Source organism: Leptonychotes weddellii, chromosome 3 (assembly GCF_054177405.1).
Source record: "Leptonychotes weddellii isolate Sample4059 chromosome 3, ASM5417740v2, whole genome shotgun sequence".
Lineage (NCBI taxonomy): Eukaryota > Metazoa > Chordata > Mammalia > Carnivora > Phocidae > Leptonychotes > Leptonychotes weddellii.
This window is the reverse complement of record NC_138371.1, coordinates 77,907,962-77,914,418: the sequence shown is the minus strand read 5'-3', so window position 1 is coordinate 77,914,418 and position 6,457 is coordinate 77,907,962. Positions and strand designations below refer to the sequence as shown.

Sequence of the window (6,457 nt, the reverse complement as noted above, 5' to 3'; positions counted from 1 at the left end):
TCTTTTTTTTTTTTTTTTTAAAGATTTTATTTATTTATTTGAGACAGAGAGAATGAGAGACAGAGAGCATGAGAGGGAGGAGGGTCAGAGGGAGAAGCAGGCTCCCTGCCGAGCAGGGAGCCTGATGTGGGACTCGATCCCGGGACTCCAGGATCATGACCTGAGCCGAAGGCAGTCGCTTAACCAACTGAGCCACCCAGGCGCCCCCCACTACTCTTTTTTTAAAGATTTTATTTATTTATTTATTTGACAGAGAGAGAGCACAAGCAGGGGGAGCCACAGAGGGAGAAGGAGAAGCAGGCTCCCCGCTGAGCAGGGACCCTGATACGGGGCTCCATCCCAGGACCGGGGATCATGACCTGAGCTGAAGGAAGGTACTTAATCGACTGAGCCACCCAGGTGCCCTCATTCCTACTCTTATTACTGCTACTAGGACTACCTCCACCTATTGGATGCTTACTGGTGCCATACACCATGACAGCTAAATTTTGGATACCGTCTAATCTAATCACTTTAAGAACCTAGTGATTCAGACATTATTATTATTTCAGATAATGGAACACTCACTGAGAAGTTAAGTAATTGCCTGAGAATAAACAGCCAGTAAGCCATGAAGTCAAAACCAGGGTCTGTTTAATTGCAAAGTGTAGGTCCTTCTATCAATATAGGAAAAATGCATTAGAGACCTGAAAGTTTCACCTGGTTACCTGACAGTTGTGAGGTCCGTCAGGAAATCAGGCAACCAGAATTGCGCAACAATTTTTCCAAGTACTTTTGTCTTTTTAATTGCCTCCAATCATGATTTTGGTGATATAGATATTCTACTATGTATTATGAAAAAAGTACTCTGTGACCCTAAAAGAATGTTCTGCTCACTGGCTCATTATGTTTTAAAGATCTTACCTATAATATATGTAAAATATACTACATCTGATCAAACAATTTTTTAGATAGTAGTAGTAAATTGGCTATCCTTGCTTTTAACAATTTGTGCATTCATTCAATATTTTTGCCACATAGTCATTTTTTCTTTTACTGTGTAAATTCTACCTTAGAGCTGTATAAAATACTGGTAGGAGTTCATGGTAAAGATAAACAAGAAACATTATAACTAGTATAGAAAATTTAAAAAATATAGCCTGATTTTATACTAATTTATATACTTTGATTGAAGAGGATCTCTCCAGGATTCATACTAGGCTATTAAATATTGGGAAACCTCTGCATGGCTCTATTTTGGGGTCAGGTGTAAGTGGAAAAGAAGCAGCATCAGATGACCTTAATTAATTTTAATCAGTGTATTTTCTCAATCTGGGTATCCTGTTTTGATGTTTCATTCATTCTTCTTGTGTCATGCTCTTCATTGCTCTTCATGCCTTTTTCAAGGATTTTTTTTTTTTAAATAGAGGCCTATGTTACCATTTGGCATATGTCTCCCTTGTCAGTGACATCTTGAAAATTAAAAAAAAATAATACCTCCCTCACATGCATCCATTCAGGCTGGCCGCCTGTAACTACACCATGCTTCAAAATGTGTCACCTTATTAAATTCTGCAAATTGTGCTGAACATTGTCTCTATAAATGTTTTGGAAGGGCTTTACTGTCAGGTCAGCTTTCTAAGGGCTAGAAATATGTCAAACCTGGCAGCCTTACCTTTATTTAAGAGCCAAAATACAAATAAGTAGATTACAAAGCAATCAATCAATACAGCATTGCAGGATGTTATGGTTGGCATTGACCTCAGAGTTCTGCACCCTCATTTTACAGATGAATAAACTCATCCGTAAGCTCTGCAGGAGATGGGGTTTTGCCTTGACTCAGTTACAGCTAGCAAGGTAACCCTGGATGTTCTGCCATGCCTCAGTTTCCTCATGTGAAAAAGAGGAGCTTTCCTTTATTTAGATAATCCCTCAGGCATTTTCCCACTTCAAGTTTCTATGGTGCATTGACAACATATATTGTATTGATACATTTCTAGTCATTAAAAAGTTTCTGACCTCCTGCAGAATAACTCTTCCAATCTTTTACGGGGACTCCTTATATATTTTTTTAAAAGTCAGATATGCTATCAATTTATAGTTATTGGGGAAATCATAAGTTTTATCCACTGTCGAAAGAATATAACGAACGAAGATCTTTCCCCTGTTCTGAGCATTTCTTCACTTTTTTCCCTCCCTGGTTTGTTGTTTTAGGGTTGCTTGGGGATATTAGGTTATTGACCTTTGTTTATCTTTCGACAAGAAGCTTTCACTAAAGTATTTTTGGGGGGGTCATATAAGAAACAATGACTCTCACATGCAAGTAATTACATGGATATAAGGCAAGAAAAAAGTGGCACATATTTAAATTGATTAATTTTCTTTCTGAAAACTTGTGGAGCCTAATCTGAAAGCTACGTGCAAGTGTGCCTGGGCTTTCTGAGAATACTTCCTCTCTTCTGTTACTCTGAAGTCTCTGGATGAGTTTAGTCCCCCTGAAAGGCCTGGGCAGGCAAGTTTGGCAAACAATCTAATCTGATATGATGCACGCTTTTCTACTCAACTGTAAAAATCTATTTCATTCAGATATCACCTGCTATTCTTATGGCAAGTCTTTGGAATAGAGATCCTAAATGTGTCAAAAATATGTAATGCATTTGTGATCGAAATAAATGGAGACGAGGGTGACTTCAACTTGCTCTCACATGTGCTGGCCAGCACTTGCAGAATTCAAAGTAGGTTATGTTAGCCTTCCCACTTTCAATGCCTTTATGGAGGTGGTGTTTATATATCCTAGATTTTCCAGGGCAACCCTGGGTTGTAAATATTCTGTCCTGTTGTTCCATAAGTGCAATCATACTTGTCAAGCTATGTGTCATGAGTTTTGGTTTGGAAAATATGGACACCGTATGTCCATCAGAGCCTGTTTTTCTGGCTTGATGCCTTATGCTATTGCTCTACCATGCCCTACCCTGAGCCCACTTCCCATTCTCACCAAAGGCTTGTTTCTGTTTTAGTCCGCTTGCTTTCTCAGACTAGTGTCTAGGGGACAATGTGAACAGTAAACTAATCTGTGCTAATGGGCAAACAGAAGAAAATCAGGGTCAGGAGGATCTGCACATCCAGAATGTTCTGTCTCCCCCCAGGTAGACCGAGTGGTGCTTTGGAAATAGTGCCTTGACTTCATTTATCTCTAAGACAAAGTCGTTCTATGGGTGGTTGGCGGGGACAGGTTTCTTAAAGGAGGCATGAGCCCCCCATTTTGCTGCAAAGATGGCTTCCACCCTGTCGATATCTTTGGTTGGCTTTGCATACGTGTCCCAGATATGATTAGATCTCTGTAACAGTAGGAAAGGAGTAAAAGGCCAGTATAATTTTACTTCTCTGCCCACAATAATTTCTTCTGGTATGTGTACACTGCTCAGATGCTCTTTTTACAAAGTTGGAAAGCAAAATTGTTTTATGACAATATTTGCTGAGACAGCAAGATAAATCTTTGCCTCTCCATTGTTAAATCCCTGCCCCCCACTGAACTCTGACTTAAAAAAAAATTATTCTTTAATGAGGAGGCTCAGTTTAACATTTGTAGAAAAATGTTTAGGATTATTTGAAATATTTTGTAGATTTCAAGTTCATTGCCTGCCATTTTCCTTTTAGCCTAACCTTGTTATTTCTGTTTATTTTATGTGATTTTATTACTTAAACATATAAAGATTTCTACTAACTGTCCAAACAGCTTGCTTTTAAAATCTCTGCTTAACCACTTTTATTTGTATCACGTTTTTTTTTTTTTTCTTGTCTTGGTTTAGTACTTAACTGTGATAAATCTCAACTGAATCTCCTTTAACTCTTTAAAAAATAACTTCTCATTCTTCTGTGTTAAGCAGTTTACCTTTTAGAAATTCAATCAGCATTCCTTTTGGCAGTTTGTATTATCTTAAAAAGCCGCATTAGTACCTTGACTTTTCAGTCCTGGGAGCATTTGCTGAACCAGATGCTTTCAATATCATCTATTATTTTTAATCATACATGGTTAAATCTCAAGAACATTCTCTTGAGATTGTTGACTACTTAGGAAACTGGAATAGCAAGAAGCACACGATATCTTTAGAAACAGGATACAAATTTAGCTTCATTATTATCCTAATCAATATCTGAGTAATTAAGCTGCCCTATTATCAAATTCAAGCTTTCCTTACAGTCTATTATCTGTTTGTTTTTCCTGATCCTTTATGTCTACATTCAGCTAATTTAATGTTAACATTGTAGAGTCACCTGGTCTCTTTTGTTAACTGTAATCTTCTAATAATTGTATTTAACTGAGGGATCAGTATGTACCAGACATATTAACCTCTAAAACCTTAACGAGCAACCTGAGAGATTGGTATTATTATCCCCATTTTACAGATGGGAACATAAATTTTGAGTGGGTAAATCATATTTTTCCAGCTCACAACCAGTGAGAATGAGGCTGAAATTCAAACCAAAGTCTGACTTAAAAACCCCCACTTCTAACCACTGTGCTATAGTACTTCCTGTTAATGAAGGATAAAGGTGTCTGTTATGTAAATCAACATAGTCATTGACAGTGGACTTCCTTCTTTTAGACTGCAATATGCATCTATGAAAGTATTTATTAGTCTTGTCTGCTTTTCCTTTTTTATTTGAAAAATGCCAAAAATCCATCATATATTCATAAAATCATCTAAAATAAGAGCGAAAGATTTCCCCATCCCTCTAAGATCTTAGAGTCCTTAGTATGTGTACTTTCAAAGTTCTCCTAGGCATATCTAGACGTGACTCTATAGATCTTTCCTTATTGATTTTTAAAGTCTTAAGGTTTATTACTAAAATTACTCCATCTTATCACTTCTTGCTTGCATAGGGAACATATAAAACTTTACTCCTCTGGACAAAGACTGTAAAGTATCTTTTTCTTTCTTTCTTTTTTTTTTTTTTTTTTTTGGTAAGGATTTTGAGAGTCTAAGCTGTGAATCGGTGAGGCAAATGTTTTAAAAATATTGATTTTCCTTTTTTTCTCCTGATACTTGTCCACTGTTAGACTGTAGGAAGAGAGGTTTAGTCAAACACTTAATATTTCATCGTATCCTTTCTCTAAGTGGATGGTTAGAGATTCTTACAAATCCTTTCCTCTTTTGGATCAGAAACATCTTTTACAAACAGACATTTAACATAGGCTTTTTCAGGCTTCCATCCTCTACTAAAAGTGGGGTTATTTTCATATTGAACAGTGAGGCAGGCAAGGATGAAAAGGCTAGAGGAGAGGGGACCGTCACAGCAGAAATGACAGCAGCCGGTCTTTGGCCTCTTCATTCAGCAGGGCATTCTCCTCTCCTCCTGTGGACTCCAACTGAAGGCTATAAATCTGTTATATGTCTGCTTACATGCAAGGGTCTTTGTTTTCATTTCCGTTTTTATCTGCTGGACGGTAAACCATGCAAGCCAGGGATCTTGTCTTCCTATCCCAGTGTCTATTTCGTGCTGAAGACATGGGCTTAAGATCAAGACCGGCTCACGTGTGGGTGATTGAATAATGAAAATGATTGCTGTTTGGGGACTAAATGACAGGAATTTGCAGTAAGGTATCAATGTTGGTGTGAGACGCAGAGTGTGCTACTGGACATAGCACAGGGATGGAGTCATTTGTACCTCAAACCTTCCACTTAACTAGGAGTGTGATCTTTTCTGAGTTCTGAGGTTTTGGCCTTAGCTGTCCCATCCGTAATATGGACAGAGTTCACAACAACACTCATGGCCTGTGTTGTTGTGAAGATTCAATGATGAAATGATGCAGCAGGCTTGGCCCTGATCTTCAGACTACACGGACTTTATTTATTTATTTCAATTTAAAAAAAGATTTCCTTGGGGCAAAATACACATCACATAAAATTTACCACCTAAACCATCCTTTTTTTTTAATTTTATTATGTTATGTTAATCACCATACATTACATCATTAGCTTTTGATGTAGTGTTCCATGATTCATTGTTTGCGTTTAACATCCTGTGCTCCATTCAGTACGTGCCCTCTTTAATACCCATCACCCGTCTAACTCATTCCCCCACCCCCCTCCCCTCTAGAACTCTCAGTTTGTTTCTCAGAGTCCATAGTCTGTCATGGTTTGTCTCCCCATCCAATTTCCCCCCCTTCATTTTTCCCTTCCTGCTATCTTCATCCTTTTTTTTTTTTTTTTAACATATAATGTATTATTTGTTTCAGAGGTACAGGTCTGTGATTCAACAGTCTTACACAATTCACAGCACTCACCATAGTACAGACCCTCACCAATGTCTGTCACCCAGCCACCCCATCCCTCCCACCCCCCACCACTCCAGCAAACTTCAGTTTGTTTCCTGAGATTAAGAATTCCTCATATCGGGCACCTGGGTGGCTCAGAGTTAAGCATCTGCCTTTGGCTCAGGTCATGATCCCAGGGTCCTGAGATCGAGCCCCGCA

General features: G+C 38.3%; 1 long non-coding RNA gene across 4 annotated transcripts in view; it reads left to right on the top strand.

The window, feature by feature from the left end:
- Positions 1-6,457, top strand: part of LOC115943109 (uncharacterized) — a 388,724-nt gene that overhangs the window by 18,367 nt on the left and 363,900 nt on the right. For 3 of the 4 annotated variants that reach the window (XR_014143623.1, XR_014143621.1, XR_014143622.1), the window contains one exon: positions 254-374. The exons of the other annotated variant lie outside the window; for it this stretch is intronic. This is a non-coding gene — a long non-coding RNA (uncharacterized LOC115943109). The remainder of the gene's footprint in view (positions 1-253; positions 375-6,457) is intronic. 4 annotated transcript variants of the gene reach the window in all.